The sequence below is a fragment of the Palaemon carinicauda genome, chromosome 6 (assembly GCF_036898095.1).
Source record: "Palaemon carinicauda isolate YSFRI2023 chromosome 6, ASM3689809v2, whole genome shotgun sequence".
NCBI classification, from domain to species: Eukaryota; Metazoa; Arthropoda; class Malacostraca; order Decapoda; family Palaemonidae; genus Palaemon; species Palaemon carinicauda.
The window spans coordinates 128,420,617-128,438,116 of record NC_090730.1 but is presented as its reverse complement, the minus strand read 5'-3'; the positions used below and the strand labels follow the sequence as shown (position 1 = coordinate 128,438,116).

The following is a 17,500-nucleotide window of genomic DNA, read 5'->3' as shown; positions in this document are numbered from 1 at the left end:
TTGCTTATGAAAAAGTCTTTCGCTTTCTTCTTTCTTTTATGGCATTACCGTGAATACGTTCTTCGTTAGACATCGAATTATTAACTAGTTGGTTCAGTAGACCTGAAGTGTAATATTTATAGGTTTACTATGTATTCTTGTCATTTCCATGCAATATTAACAGTTGTGTGCAACTCTTTTTGTAGCATGGTTCCTGTATAAAACGTTAAACCTTTTTATTAAATATTGGATTTAGAAAGAGTATGTTGACACAACACATAATGTATGAATGATATATGAACCTGGTCATTGCATTCTTTTATTTTCAACCGGCCTCTTTTTTTATTGATCAAAACTATCGATTATTTTCTATATATTTTGGGAACACGGAATTTAAAAAAAGATAAACGCCTCCGAAGTGGATTATCTTTATACAACGATGAAACAAGTGGCATACCAGTTTTTCTCTTATGGTCTTGTAGCTATTATTATCATCACGTCGTTTTATGAGTTCATATCACTATTGTATCACAGATATGGCTTATCGCAAAATCTCTGAACTGAATAGCTTTCCCAGCAATAGCACCCAAGAATATAGCCCAAATTCCCCAAATCATAGCAAAGCCATTTCAATAGCTAAAGTAGGTTCAGTGGTTTATGTTGACAGCGATTATACAAATAATATTGTAGTTGCAATAAACATACTTGATTTACAATTCACTGAATCTCTCTCTCTCTCTCTCTCTCTCTCTCTCTCTCTCTCTCTCTGATATGCATGTGGGAAACAGCTGAAATTTATTCGTCTTGTTATTTTCCCGCTGCCATGAGAGAGCCTTTTTGAATAATGACATATCAGTCATATTATTTTAGTATATTATTATAATCAATGGTAACCTATATTAAAGTGAAAGCTACTACTCAAACACGACCTTACATTAAGTAATTATTACTTTCTAAAGAGGAGTCAGTAAGTTGCCTAGATTGCATAACAAATATTGCTCGTAATATGAAAAAAGGAAAGTAGAGCGTAATGAAAAGCACAGTAGTAATTTGCTTATGTTATTAGTAAATAGATGATACATACAATCAGTGGATGTTGACTCACTCGTTAATTACCCAATTTAGCATTTTATGTACAAATGTATTATGTGATACAAATTGTACAAGCTTCACCATTTTGACTTGGATTTTGTCGGGAGAAGATTGAAAAAAAAGATTATCATATATTACTTTCTGCTGAAAAGTTTTAAGATTTTCAAGAACAGTGTGGTTAAAATTCTTGCTCTAAATTCTCCATGAACTGAAAAAAAGGAAATCTGAATGTCTAATACTCCATGAACGGAAAACCAAGATCATAGTTTGTAATCCTCTATGAACAGAAAAGATAAAATCCTGGTTCAAAATGCTTTACAAACAGAAAAAAAGTAGAATTATCATATAGAATTTTCCAGAAACCTAAAATGCATAATTCCAATTTAGAATTCACCACGAATAGAAAAGCTAGAATCGTAGTTTCAAATTCTTCATAAACAGAGAAGGCATAATCGTCAGTTTTGAATTCTACTCGAAGAGAAAAGCTAGAATCCAAGTTTCAAATACTCCATTAATAGGAAAGGCAATATTTTAGCATCAAATTTTCCATGCTAGAAAAAAAAAATAAATAAATATTTTTTAGATTCTCTATGAAGAGAAAAGCCAAAATCCTAGTTATTTTTTTCCATAAACAGAGATCCTAGCCGGTTATATACAAAGACGAAAATAAGTTTTACTAACATATTTTGAAACTTTTTGGTGATCACAAGTTAGTGGGACTAGAAAAATCTGAATGAAACCGACTCGTTTAATTTAATAGGATTCCTGAATACGAATAAAGTGTCGGTTTTCGATCATTTTGTCCCTAAAATTTCTCAAATTTTTCATATGTGCAGTGTTAATTAGTAAATAGAAATTGACACAAGTGTTCTTTCTATTATAAACCTCAGTGATATAGGATTTTCTTGCTCTTATGAAATGTTTACTTTATTTCTTTATATATATATATTTTTTTTTCAGCTTCGATACTCGTTCGACCCGATGGCTTCCGGGGATGTGAGACAAAAATTTGCGCTCAAAACGAACGGGGAATTGTGGACGACAGAGCCTCTAGACAGAGAAGCATTCAAGCAGTACAAAATCCCCATAAAAGTGTCAGATGGTGTCCCTGGTAAGATGATATAATATGCGAGAGTTTTTTTTTTTTCTTTTAAAACCTTTAATGTCTAAATAACTGTCAAATTCTGAGACGAGGCTTTGGAGAGATATACGATTTCCAATAGTTGTTTGTGTGTGTGCGTGAGTTTGTGTGAAGTGAGTTTGTGTGTGAAGTGAGGGCTGATTTTTAATCATCAAAATCCTAATTAAATACTATTAAAACACAGCAAATGATAATGTAAAAATAATATTCAGTATTATTCAGCCCTGAAAGGAATTTTCCTTTTCGTCCACCACAATAAAAGACTCTCATTCTGTTCGTATTTCTGACTTTCATTCAGCCATACGCGCTTACAAATGGAAGTAAATTACCATCCATGCCTACGTTTCCTTAGTCGCATAAAAAGCTGTTGGCCAACCAGAAACAAATCTTTCTCTCTTCCCGACCATTTTTGCCATTCAACAGTCGCTCTAATTTTTCTTTCTCATTTTCCAGCACACGAGCGAATGACGATATACTGGATCACGGTGCAGGACTTGAACGACGTCCCGCCAGTGTTTGATTACTTGAATGGAATCTACGAAGTGGAATTGCCCGAGAACCGAGAGGTGGGGAAGTCCACTGGAATCAAATTGGCCATCAATGACTCAGATGTTGGTAAGGATGTTTAATTCCATTCGTTTTTCTTTTCGTTCTTTCTTCTCACGTGTTTCTTTCATTTTCCATTTATTGGCCCATTGCTATTTAAAGTATAAAATGCATAGGAAGTCATCTGATATATTATGCTTGCTCTCTCTCTCTCTCTCTCTCTCTCTCTCTCTCTCTCTCTCTCTCTCTCTCTCTCTCTCTCTCTCTTTCCAAGTGATAAATAAACTTATAAAGAAAGTCTACATCAATCAACACATTCCATCAAAGAACAATAACAAGTCCAATATGGTGAATATGCTGATTGATGCATTGGGAAAAAGAATGCCAAAATGGTGTAATATATGTAAGATATGGTATTCCATTAATAATCCTCAACAACTGATTAGAAAATGTAATACCTTCCATGTTCCAACACACCCTGCATGTGCTGAAATACAGCAAAAAATGAAAAATAGACACACAAAGGTATTCTGCTCAACATGCTTAGTCTGGATAGAAAATATAATTAAGTCGAGACTAAATCTGCAAATAGTTGAAGAAGAAGAAGAAGAAGAAGAAGAAGAAGAAGAAGAAGAAGAAGAAGAAGAAGAAGAAGAAGAGAAAAATTAACAGGATATGTGTAAGGATGCAGAGGAAATCATTGATATAACTTATGATACCATCCAACAACATACTTATGAAGAAATAAATTATCAGATGGAAACAAATAATAGACCCAAGAGACTCTACCCGGACCTACATACTTTTAGGGAAGAGCAAGAACAAGAAAAAAAGAAAGAAAAGAAAGATGTAGTCTGTAATATGCTGAAAAGAGGGAATTGCAGATTTGGTGAAAGATGCTACTACAAGCATCCAAAGATATGCCATAATTATGAAATATATGGTAAATGTGCGTATTTAGACGGATATGGAGACGAATGCAGAGATCTCCATCCAAAAATATACAAAACCCTAAAAGAAGGAAAAGGATGCAGTTTCAACAAAAAATGTCGATATATGCATCCTGCAACTATGAATGAGATTAAGAAAACTCAGCAAACTGAAAAGAAAAATGAAAGCAAAAATGAAACAAAAAAAAGAAACAAAAAAGCAGGCTGCGTATATACCGCACTATGAACCAAAAACCCCAAGATATGAGGCCTTTCAACCCAAATCTGCCTAAATAGAGCCCAACTACAAAGAATGCATCTATAATGCCAGGGGTTGGTGCAGATATGGGGATAATTGCAGGTATACACACAAAAATAAATATGAAGGCGAAAGAACAAATATAATAGAAAAGTTGGATTTTTTTAATGGCAGAATTCCAAGAAATGAAGAAAAGAACATCATATCAGAACAGGAAGGAAGCATGGGAGAATCCATATTATTACCAATATTAAATAATGGGGATGAAACACAAACCATAATAGTGATGAATGCACAGGGTTTAGTCACGAGTAACTCTAAAAGGAAAATAGAGTTCCTAGAAGAACTAACCCAAATTGAAAAAATAGATATATTAGATATAAGTGAAACATTGCATTCCCAAGAGACTGGCAGTGATGACCAGATAAAGGGTTTCCAAACTTATAAATCAGACAGAAAAAATAGGAATCAAGGGGGAACTGCAATATATGGAAGAGACATAAATCAAGGAAAAGTCTGTGAAAAATACAGCAACACAGAATGTGAATTGATTGCGGTAGAATTTGAATTTGAAAAACTAGTGAATATTGTAGTTTACAGGCCCCCAAATACTAAGGAGTTTGCCATAACAATAGAAAAAATAGATGATATATGTAGAAACCATAAAGACTGGAATATACTCCTATCCGGAGATTTTAACTTTCCTTTTGTGGATTGGAAAGAACGGATAGAAGAAAGTGGTTTTATGTATGCATATAAAAAAAGAGAGTAATAGTAGCGAAGAAGATAAGAAGCAATTTGAAAAGCTTAAAGATATGCTATTAGAACATAATATGCAACAAATAAACCACATTCCAACAAGAAAGGAAAATGTCCTAGATCTAGTATTTGTGAATGAGATGAATTATGTTAAAGAAATAATAGTGTATAACACGGGAATTTCAGACCACAATGTCACAGAATTGATAGTTCATTCCAAAGAAAGTGATCGCAGAATTAATAAAAGCACAAAACTTTGCGAAGGTTATGGAAAATTTAATTTTTACAGTAAGAATATAAAATGGTCAGAAATAAATGAAGAACTGAATAAAGAATGGAAAAATGTATTTGTAAGTGATAATATACAGGTAAATACGGACATACTGTACAAAATTGTTGAAAAATATATACCGAAAAAAAAAACAATAAACAAAAGACGTGCATACCAAGAGACAGAAGGATCTTATTTCAGAAAATTAGAAAGTGGAATAAAAATCTTGCAAAAGAAAAAAATGTGTGGAAAATGATTGAAATAAAATGTAAGACAGAGAATGCAGAACAAAAGATTATACAGTCGAAAGAAAATGAAAAAAGGGACTTAGAAGAAAGGACACTTCAAAATATAAAAAGAAACCCCAAAGTACTTTACTCCTATGCAAAAAAGATGAATAAAGGGAGAAGAGAAATAGGCCCTCTAAGAATTGAAGGACAGCTAACGAATAAAAAAAAAGGAAATATGCAACATATTAGCAGAAAAATATAAGAGTGAGTTCACGCCAAGAATTGCGAATGAGAATAATGAAACAGAAATGAGAGAAGAAAATGTTGAATATCTAACGGATATAGATATTAATGAAGCAGATATTGTCAAGGCTATAAACGAAATTAAAAATGGATCGGCAGCCGTACCAGATGGAGTTCTAGCGATTTTGTTAAAAAAATCTGCAAACACTATCGCGAAGCCGCTTGCAATACTGCTAAGACAAAGTGTAGATATGAGCGAGATATATGTTAAACATAAATTAGCTTATATAACCCCTATCTTCAAAAGTGGATCAAGACTAGAGGCAAGCAATTATAGACCTGTTAGTCTAACATCAAATATTATGAAAGTGTATGAGAGGGTAATAAAAAAGAAAATAATGGATCATTTGGTTCAAAATAATCTATTTAATATAGATCAACACGGTTTTGTGCCTGAAAAAGTACACAAACCTAACTGATAGAACACTATGAAAACATATACAAAAATATGATAAATGAAAAAGACACAGATGTGATATATCTAGATTTTGCAAAAGCCTTTGACAAGGTAGACCACAATATATTAGAGAAAAAAATGAGAAAGCATAATATTGGGGGAAAGATAGGAAAATGGGTAAAAGAATTCCTGCAAAACAGAAAACAGATAGTGGTTGCAAATGACGAGAAATTGGATGAAGCTCAGGTAATATCTGGCGTGCCACAAGGTACGGTTTTAGCTGCACTGCTGTTTGTTATTATGATCTCAGACATAGACTGCGATGTTGAAAACTCTGTAGTGAGAAGTTTCGCAGATGACACAAGAATAAGTAGACAAATTACTTGTGATGAAGATAGGAACTCACTACAAAGAGATCTAAACAAAATATATGAATGGGCGGAAATAAATAGGATGGTATTTAACTCCGATAAATTTGAATCAATAAATTATGGAAACAGAGAAGGAATGGTATATGCATACAAGGGACCTAATAACGAGAAAATCACAAACAAGGAAGCAATTAAAGACCTTGGTGTAATGTTGAAGAGGAATTTGTTATGCAACGACCAAATAGCAACACTGTTGGCTAAATGTAAAGCAAAAATGGGAATGTTATTCAGACACTTTAAATCAAGAAAAGCTGAACACATGATTATGCTTTACAAAACTTATGTATGTAGTACACTCGAGTACTGCAATGTGATATGGTACCCACACTACCAAAAGGATATTGCACAAATAGAGAGTGTACAAAGGTCCTATACTGCTAGAATAGAAGAAGTTAAGGACCTTGACTACTGGGAAAGACTGCAAATTTTAAAACTATACAGTCTAGAAAGGAGAAGAGAACGCTACATGATAATACAAGCATGGAAGCAAATAGAAGGAATTACTAAAAACATCATGGAGCTAAAAATATCAGAAAGAGCAAGCCGAGGTAGATTAATAGTGCCAAAAAATATAACAGGAAAACTAAGGAAGGCGCACAGGACATTAATCCACTACGCACCAGCATCGATAATGCAGCTACTATTTAATGTGCTGCCTGCTCATCTAAGAAGCATATCAGGAGTGAGCGTAGATGTGTTTAAGGATAAGCTCGATAAATACCTGAGATGCATCCCAGACCATCCAAGAATGGAAGATGCAAAATACACCGGAAGATGCATTAGCAACTCTGGTGGATATACGAGGTGCCTCACACTGAGGGGCCTTGGGGAACCCAAACAAAAAATAAGGCAAATAAGGTAAGGTTCTCTCTCTCTCTCTCTCTCTCTCTCTCTCTCTCTCTCTCTCTCTCTCTCTCTCTCTCTCTCTCTCTCTCTCTCTCTCTGAGTATTCCTTGCACTTTCTCAATAAAGTGAAGGTTATCCACTTTTTAACTTTCTGTTCGTTATTTGATTCACGTTTCATAAATTATCGAAATGACAAAATGAATGAGAAATATGATTTCATTGCAAATGAAAAATTATTTCGAGTGATGATTCAGCGCCTTGAATACAATTTCAAATAAATCTTTATATTTGATGTTGACGTAGAACATTCAGCGATAACATTTTATATCTCCAAGCCTTCAAAACAAATCCTAAAATTATATTTGATAGTTCGCATTCAATCATTTCTTTCTATGGTTAGTTTTGTCTTTAACTAATGTTTGATCTAATTTTGAATTACAGCAACAGTTATGACTTACGATAACTGATGGCAATGACATGAACAATAGTTATCGTAGATCATGTAATGTAATGCTATCATTAACTGGAAAAGGCATTGTTATTAGCGGAATACCAATTGCTTGACAAGTGTGAAGGAAAAGAATTGCAATACAATATAAACACTCTTTCGCAGACAAGGTGACTTTTATTAACGATGGCATCACACATTTTTAACAGTGCCAAACGAACTGTTTGCTTAACCGTATTCAGTATAGTCTAATGTGTCATTCATAAAAATCTACAACTTATTCTAGAATCTGCTTTTGCGAACCTTCTTGTCTTACTACAGCTACCTTTTACCTCAGTTGCCCACGCTATTGAAAATACTTGTTTATTTCGATTGGTCTTTTTTTATAAAGTTATCGAAATGCTGTAATATTTGCCATATCTTCATTAAAACTCTCTCTCTCTCTCTCTCTCTCTCCTCTCTCTCTCTCTCTCTCTCTCTCTCCCTTTGAAAAAACCACTGTTTTACCTGTACAGAACAATCTTCATATCCTCTCTCATCTTTATCTTCAACTTATGCGTAAAACATATACCTTTTACATATACCTTTTACCTGATTAATTGGATTTACATATGATTTTCTCATTGTGTGTGAAGTGCTTTGGAAACGGCCTTATCGATAGATAGACACTTTATCAGTGACTGAATTCTTTGTCATTATATACATCAAAACGGCTTGTTTTAATTACAGCCATAAACTTCCTATTCTTTTAACGCTCTTCTCTCGGTAACTGTAATTTCCTGTTATTCGTGTGTCTTTTTAATTACGGCAGCGGCTGTTTTCTTCCTTCTATTTCAAGAAGACCCCCGAGACATTTCTCATTTTTCTCCACTTGTTATTTGTGGCTCTGCTGATGAAACGGCAGCTCTCTTACCATTTGTTGCAGATGTCATAATGAATAATAACAGTTTAAGCATATTTGAATGGGGCTGCTGACTTTTAGAATTTCTCTCTCTCTCTCTCTCTCTCTCTCTCCTCTCTCTCTCTCTCTCCTCTCTCTCTCTCTCTCTTTCATGCGACTTATATGCCTGCATTTTGCAAAAGAAGTTTGTCATCAACTAGAAAAGGAAAAAAATGTATGTAACCTTTGCATGTAGTGTATTTCTTTCATAATTCATTCTGGCTGGACACAAATAAATGAATAAAATCATATTTAAGCTCCTTTGATTTTCACACATCACGTCTCACATCTGTCAACATGGTGAACAACCACATGAACAACAACAAAGTCAAAAGCCAAATCTTATGAAATGAATCAAAACATTTAATTAAATGCAGTATTTCTTGAGTAAAAAAAAAAAGTATGGTATTTAAAACTATTGACAATACTCAATCCCAGACCACGGTGTGTATAGCATCCTCTTCCCTCTCTTCCCAGTGAATGTTTTCGAATACCAGATCGTCGATGGCAACGGGGAACAGAAGTTTCGAATCGACGAACCTACGGGTGATATTCTAGTTAACAAAGTGTTGGACTACGACCATCCTGTCTATGATCGAAACGTGAGTAGCACTGTTCAAGGGAATTTTCGCCTCTGTTTCAAGATTGTGTAATGGAAAGATATATATTTATATATATAATGTATATATATATATATATATATAATGTGTGTATATATATATATATATATGTGTGTGTATATATATATATATATATATTTATATATATATATATATATATGTGTGTGTGTGTGCATATATATATATATATATATATGTGTGTATATATATATATATATATGTGTGTGTATATATATATATATATATGTGTGTGTGTGATAATATATATATATATATTATATATATATATATATATATATATTATATATATATATATATATATATGAATTATATGTGTGCTCGGTGGTTCTTTGAATGAGTGACAATATCACAATTTGTAGTTTTACTATTTAGATTGATGTAATTACTGTACTTAAAATTTTCTTAGCCAAATATCTGTCTAGTCACCAATCACCCTTCTACTGTCGCTGTATACCTGTTAAGAAAATAAGTTGCCTTTATGCCAACACGGGTTCTTGCTCAAAATAGTAGCTCGTAATTCCCCGAGCATCTACCTACACCAAAGGCAATATTTGTATTGATTCTGCTGTTATTTTAGTTCGTGAGAAACTACGTTGTAGGATTTTTTCCGCTGTCTTATGTCCCCCACTGAAAACTTAAGTTATATCAAACTCCAGAAACTGGTGTCATTTTTTATTATTTTGATTAAATTCCAAACGATAATAGAAGAATATTAAGAATTAAATAAGTGCAAATTTTCAACGGAAGTTAAAAGATAATTTTACAATAATGGAAAAACGATAGTTCCTCGTTGTAAAACAGTTATTACTTGTGTGTGTCGTTATTTTAGATTTTACAACTTTCTTACACTTAGTTTACGCTGTTTTGTACTTCTGATAAGCATCGATACTGAATTGTTATATGATCGAGCTGTAGTGCTCTATCTTATATACAAATTCCCAATATCTAGATGTGATAGTCTGATTTAAAAGGAATTATATGTCTGTCTATTAATTTTAATTTTTGTCTGTCTATTAATTTCAATAGAGTGTTTAAAATTATTTGTTTGCTTTTGGCATATAAAGACTTCAATGCAACATTGACAATATTCACTCAGCTTTTTGAATAATATATCAATTTGGTTGTATGATTAGATATTAAATTGAATTACCATCATAGATTTGAATTTAAAATGATTTCCTTATTAGGTCGGTAAAATTTTTTTTTTTCTTTCAATCAACATTTTCAGATTGAATGGAAACTTTTATATATTATTTCTTTGGTGATTTTTTTTTCATAGCATATTCACCTATATGAATTGGCCCTTGTGATTGAATATTTTTATGCACGCTTAAAGCTAAATTCGCTCAAAAACGTGATTAAGGCACAGGTTTTCTGTTTAAATAATAAAATTTTACCTCTTAGTGAAGCGATTTGTCAATTTTCTTTCACTTAATTCTCCATAAGAATTCAAAGGAATTCTGTAGAATGCTGTTAAAGTAATTTTGGCTTGACACATAGTCATAATTGTATAAATTTTGGAATGAATTCCATATAAAACTAGTAGCATTTAATGTCAGATTTAATCAATCTTTATTCTGGTGTCTTAATTTTCATGTAATTGATAGCAACGACAACAAATCCACATTCATAATTAGCCGATTATGTCTCGATTAGTAGTGAAATTCGTGGGCTAATTTCTATGGTAAATCGCTGTTTCCAATTACGTTAAATTCCTTTATTTTAACAAATAATATCTCATCCTATAAGATTTGCTTTCAGTGAGTGTTAAATGAATATCTATTTTGAAGTACATTTCTAGTTAAGTAAATCAGCAGAACATCAGTTCCTAATATAGACAAACCCATGTCCCCCATATAATAAGCAAGTGTCTGGATATATATATATATATATATATACACACACACACACATATATATATATATATATATTTATATACATACATACATACAAATATATATATATATATATATATACATATGTGTGTATATATACATATATATATATATATAGATATATATATATATATATATATATTTACATATATATATACGTGTATATGTATATATATATACATACATACATTCATACATACATACACACACACACACACACACACACACACATATATATATATATATATATACATTCACATATATATGTATATATGTATATATATATATATGCATACATACATATATGCATACATATATATATATATATATATACATATATATATATATATATATCCCGTCACCCTGAGTGGCATTACCAACTTACTTTGTCTCTCCCTGTCCCTCGGGTAAGGGGAGAGGGAGTATTCATACCATGGTGGAGGGGATATCCCCGAGAGGTAGATAGAAAAGGAGGGAGGGGTTTGGAGGGGTGGAATCTGCGTGTACATGTCTATCTAAATATTCAACTGTCATTTTTGATGGGTCGCGTACACTATGGATAATTGTTCTCATTCGTCTTCCTTTAGTTTACTCTGCGAGTTCGAGTCTACGACGGAGCCAATCCTCCAGCTGAAACTAAAGTGATTATCGCCGTCACGAACGTCAACGATCTCCAGCCCGTGTTTGAACAGATCAACTATACATTCACTGTTACCGAAAACACCGACTGCAATATCACTTTCGGAAAGGTGAGTCTGTTCCAAGCCCTCGACTTTCATTTCGTTTCGTTTTTATGTAGCCTTACTTTTCAAAAGTTAATTTTAACACGATTTTTCATGTCAATTGATTTTTTTTCGATCCTAATAACTTAGAATTATTTATTTTTTTATAATATTGTTTCATTCGTTGTCTATTATGAAAGGTCTCTGTTGTAACTTTTTTTCTATTTTTTTTTTTTTTTTTTTTTTTTTTGAGGGCCCATACATGACTGAAATGTATATCTGATTCAGTATTCTTGATAGTTAAAGCATCATGCCATGAATAATTGTTACATGGTATCTACGATTTTTTTTTTCTTACTAAAATAACTGATGAAATATGTTTGGTGTTATTTTATCAGGTTTCAGCCTTGGACCCGGACTTGCCACATACAGTCAATCAAAACATACTATATTACCTGTCCCCTGTCGAGTTACGCAACTTCACCATAGACAGCAAGACTGGAGATCTATCATTAAAAGGGGTAAGTAATAGGCTTTTATTTATATGAATCGTTGTGAGATTTGGTGTTTTTATTCCTATTTTTATGGCTCAATTTTATGCATTCAGAAAATGCAGATATGTTCAACTATTCATTTTTATTCCTATAAACGTTGTTATTTCTTAACAACAGCATTGAGAGCCCTAAACTTTGTACTTTTCAGTGTCTGGATCGTGAATCTGCCAAGCGAGGGGTCATGACCTTGTATCCGAGGGCAAACGACGAAGGGGGAAGAGGTCACGATGCTGACCCTGCCACCGTTCACGTGATTATACGAGATCTCAACGATAATCACCCCACATATACATCGACCGGTAGGTGAAGTGTAACAATTTTTCAACACACACACTCTCTCTCTCTCTCTCTCTCTCTCTCTCTCTCTCTCTCTCTCTCTCTCTCAGGTAATCAATGTAAAATAGGAATAAGCTAGGATACACTGTATATTCACGCATACAAAATCTCACAATAATGATTCGGGCTACTCTAAGAGCAATTGTCTTTACTGGTCTAAGGACTCCTTAATTTTAAAGAACAATACATTAATCGTCATAGATTTAGCAATCTTGCGGTCCCATATTAAATTGAAATATAGATATTTTTATAATATGCGCTATACTTTAATTTTTACAGCTAGTCTCATTTCGCTGTTGATATACTGAAAGAATGTGACGGCATCAGTCTTTGATCTATTCAATAGCTGTTATATATGGCAGATGATGTACAAGATGTAGTTCAAAGTATACATGAAGCTGTATAAATCTTATTTTCATACATTCGCATACATTTCGTATAGTATGTATATTTTCTTTCAATTTGTGTAAACAATTCTGCCTTGTTCACAATAAAACCCCCCTCTTTGTAATGTCTTTTCTCTCTCTCGTGTCTCATAAATATCATAATACATATATCGTCTTGTCTAAATTTTTCTTTCATACTCGTAATAAAATACCTATCCCTAACTATATTTTCTTTCACGTAATCTTGCACCATTATATACTATTGATTCCAGTGCCAGTATTTTTATCATTCTTCCAAGTATTTCATTTAATCAACTTCCAACATCACATTCCATGTACTGTACATTCAATGCCTAAATACCACTTTTGAAAGAGTCATTTCACAACAATAATGTCCTTGGGGACCATCTATGTTCAATGACTTTCTTACCTTGGCTCTTCCTGTTTCAGCCGGTTAACTCAGTATTTCACTCCTTTTAGAATTGAAATATAGATTTCTATGTTGTCAACAGCTATTGCCTCCCATGCTTCTTTTATCATTGGTTTTGATGAGACACTTATCTTCTGACAAACGATATTTGCTATTGTGACTAATGCCTGCAGCTTTACTCATACTATCCAATCAGCATTGCAATAGTTGCAAAACGTAATCATTTGGCAAACATTCCACTTACACTTACGATTATTTCGATGTCTTCGGCGTACATTAAAACGTACATTGGGTTAGTATAACATGATCATCAGTCATTAAATTTTTTTTTAATTTTATTTTAGAAAAATATCTTATTACGTCTGGGATATATGCGTCTGTAAACAATATATTACTGACTACAAGTCTCTCTCTCTCTCTCTCTCTCTCTCTCTCTCTCTCTCTTTATTCCACTATTATCTTCCTATTTTTCTATCAGGTACAGTAATACTGAATTATAATGCTGATCCCTTTAAAATGTGTAACGATAATCGGTGAAGGTGAATAAACTGAATGAGGAAAGTGCAGAATACATAAAGTTACAAAACCATCTACGAAAATTATACATTTTCCATCTTCTCAAATATCATATGCCAAATTAAATCTATTCCATAAAAGTTTTTGAGTTATAATTTGTCAAATAATCCCTCAATAACGTTATACAATTCTTACTAGTCCAGTCTTTTAGATATCCCATTGCCCATCGGAAAATTATTTTCATTCACAGGAGAACAGCTACGCAAGGATTATGGAGAACATGGACCCAGAAGACGTGATGGCCATAAACATAAAACTGGACGACGACGATGGCGGTGAAAATGGTTGTCCCTGCACCATGGAATTTGACCCAGGAACTCCAACTGCATGGTTGGAGAAATTCAGCCTCGTTCAAATTGATGGGTAAGATGGACACTGCGAAATTAATTCCTTGTTTCCATAACGATAAAGTTTTGGGTTAAATGATTTGATAATATTTCTTTTATACTCGTAAGTTTAAGGGTCAATAAAGTTTAACAGAGTTTCACTGAGCTTTTTGTCCATTATTATTATTATTATTATTATTAGTATTATTATTATCATTATTATTATTATTATTATTATTACATAAATTTTCTTTCCACATTCAGCTTAATTTTAATAAAACTCAAGTTCAGGACCTGTATAGATGGAAATAATTGAAACCACATCTAGCTTGCAAGCCAAAGCCACCTGATAGAGAAACTGCTCGTGCATTTTCAAGCCCGACCACATTCTATACACAAGCCTTAAAAGCCGAAAGATATGTAGGCCTACTTGAAAATTATTAGTCGAGAAACGCATCGACGTCTTCTTGGTCCTCCTAGACAATAGATTTACTTCCGAAGACATTTTTTTTTTCTCAAAATGCAGAGATATGGATATCATTTTTCACTTATCATAAATCATAGTTTTACAGTATTTTTGTCCTTGCCTTTCAGAAGAAAGTCGCGAAGTAAGAGACCCCCAACTTTCAATTGACATTTGTATTTTATTATATGACTCTATGTAAGTTTGATTTAATTATTCAAAGAAACTGGGAGTTTCTATTCCTCATATCTCTATGCATTTTTATATCAAAACAAACCATTATAGTCTAGTAGATATGTCGATTAAAATGGCCAAGATGTTCACTTTCGGAAGAAAGCATGAAAATTTGCATTCAGGGGTTTTTGAGTAGGCTGAATCCATTTCTAACCGGATCCACGCTGGCAAACCAAGGGGTCTTACTCAAAATCGAGAAATCCAAAATAGCCGCCTTGCGTATTGCCAATTTTTATATTTAATCAGAACCTTGGTTCTATTTGACATAGAAGCATGATCTTGGTGTTGATTTATAGGTTTTTAGGGTCAAGGAATTCAATGAGTTACACTAAAATACCATAAAATAATATTTTGAGCAAAATCCAAAATGGCTGCTTTCTGCTGGTAATGCAAATATCAATCTAGGTAAACGTTTTTCTTTTGTGTGGCACATAGCATCTTATGGCTAAATAAATGATGTTGAATTGAGTCTATCTCAGAAGGAAACCGATGACAAACGACATCACGAACAAACATTGAATACACAAAAGAGATTTGCCTCAGATGTACAAAGTGTGATAGATGTAATGAATGATATAGGTAATCCCTTCACAGAAACGAGTACTGATTTCCTAACACTAGACACAAAGGTCCTCATGGCTGATGAAGTCATAAAAAACATCTCAGAAGCAGAGGAAATAGGAAAGAACCAGTACAAAACATTTGTTGATTCCCGACTTGTGAAGATGGAGAAGGCACTCTATGAAACGGTTCCAAAGAACAATCTTAAATTGTTCAAATCTGGAGAGCGGAAGGTGCCCTCAATGAAGAATTATAAATTGGCAAACATGAAGAGTGACCTGCAACTATTTTCCAGAATGTACATCTCTTGCCAAGCACGAAATGGAGAATTGGACATCTTCTTCCAGCATGAGAACCACTCTTGGCCACCGTCGCTGGCTAAAAATAACATGATGCGACTTGGAGAAAAAACTGAATTACTGAAGTGTTTAGAACCACTAGCCCAACGACCACAGAACATACCTGATGTGGATGTAAAGATATTTGATGGGGCAGCTCTCGTCCACACATTGGATCCCAAGACTGCTAAAACAAATGTGAAAACATTTAAAGACTATGCAGAGTGTGTCTTTGTTCCTTATCTCAAGAGGCAACTTGAACATGTGGCTCGAGTAGATGTTGTGTGGGATGCCTATAAGAACGACAGTCTTAAAGCACACATCAGAGAGCATCGAGGTACTGGAGAAGCTCTTCGGGTTTCCGAGAAAACATGACTTCCTCACAACTGGAAAAGCTTCTTGCGTGTTGACAGCAACAAGGTGGAACTCTTAAGATTTCTAGCCAATGTGATCAAATCTGAATCAACAGTGCTAGGAAAGATGCTGGTCACAACAAAAGGTCAGAATGTTGCCTCCTCCTCAACACTTGATGTTTCTGGTCTTCAACCATGACCTCATGAAGAAGCAGACTACCGAATGATGCTTCACTGCTTCCATGCCTACAGCAATAACATGAAGAGGATTATGGTGCATGCGACTGACACAGATGTCTTAGTTCTAGCCATTGTGACTCCTATCAGCATGAAAGATTGTGAACTCTGGCTAGCATTTGGTCATGGTACTCACTTTCGGTATATTGGAGCACATGTCATAGCTAGTGAGCTTGGCAATGATTACTGCAGAGGCCTCCCATGCATGCATGCCACATCAGGATGCGACACGGTGTCTTCATTTAGCTCTGTTGGTAAGAAGACTGCATGGGAAGTATGGAAATAATTTCCAGAAATCACTGAAGTGTTTCAAAGACTGTCTGCTACTTCATGTGAAGTTACAGAAGCGGACCTGAAGAAACTTGAAAGATATGTGGTTCTGCTGTACTCTCGCACATCGCAACTCACTGATGTAAATAAAGCCAGGAAGCACCTCTTCTCCTATTGTAATCGGAAGCTGGAAAACATCCCACCGTCACGTGCAGCACTTCTACAACATGTAAAGCGTGCTGCTTATCAAGCTGGATACATCTGGGGTCAGGCATTGGAAGCCAGTCCAACACTTCCGAGTCCTTCTGAGTGGGGGTGGACACTTGACAGTGAGAGAATGTGGGTGCCCTTATGGAGTACCCTGCCAGAAGCACCAAAGGGCTGCAGAGAACTCATTAAGTGTGCCTGTAAAAAACGATGAACAGGAAGATGTCAGTGTGCTAAAGCAAGCCTCCCGTGCACACAGCTGTGTTTTTGTGGTGGACAATGTGAAAAGGCCATTGACAGATTAGATTAAGTTTATTTCTTGAAATTTATAAAACATTTCAATATTTTGTTTTCATCTTAATACTGTTTCAGTAAAACCATTTGTCCAGTGTATATTCCC

The 17,500-nt window shown here is 34.0% G+C and overlaps 1 pseudogene; it reads left to right on the top strand.

The window, feature by feature from the left end:
- LOC137643231 (DE-cadherin-like) overlaps nucleotides 1-17,500 on the top strand; it is a 154,667-nt pseudogene that overhangs the window by 94,015 nt on the left and 43,152 nt on the right.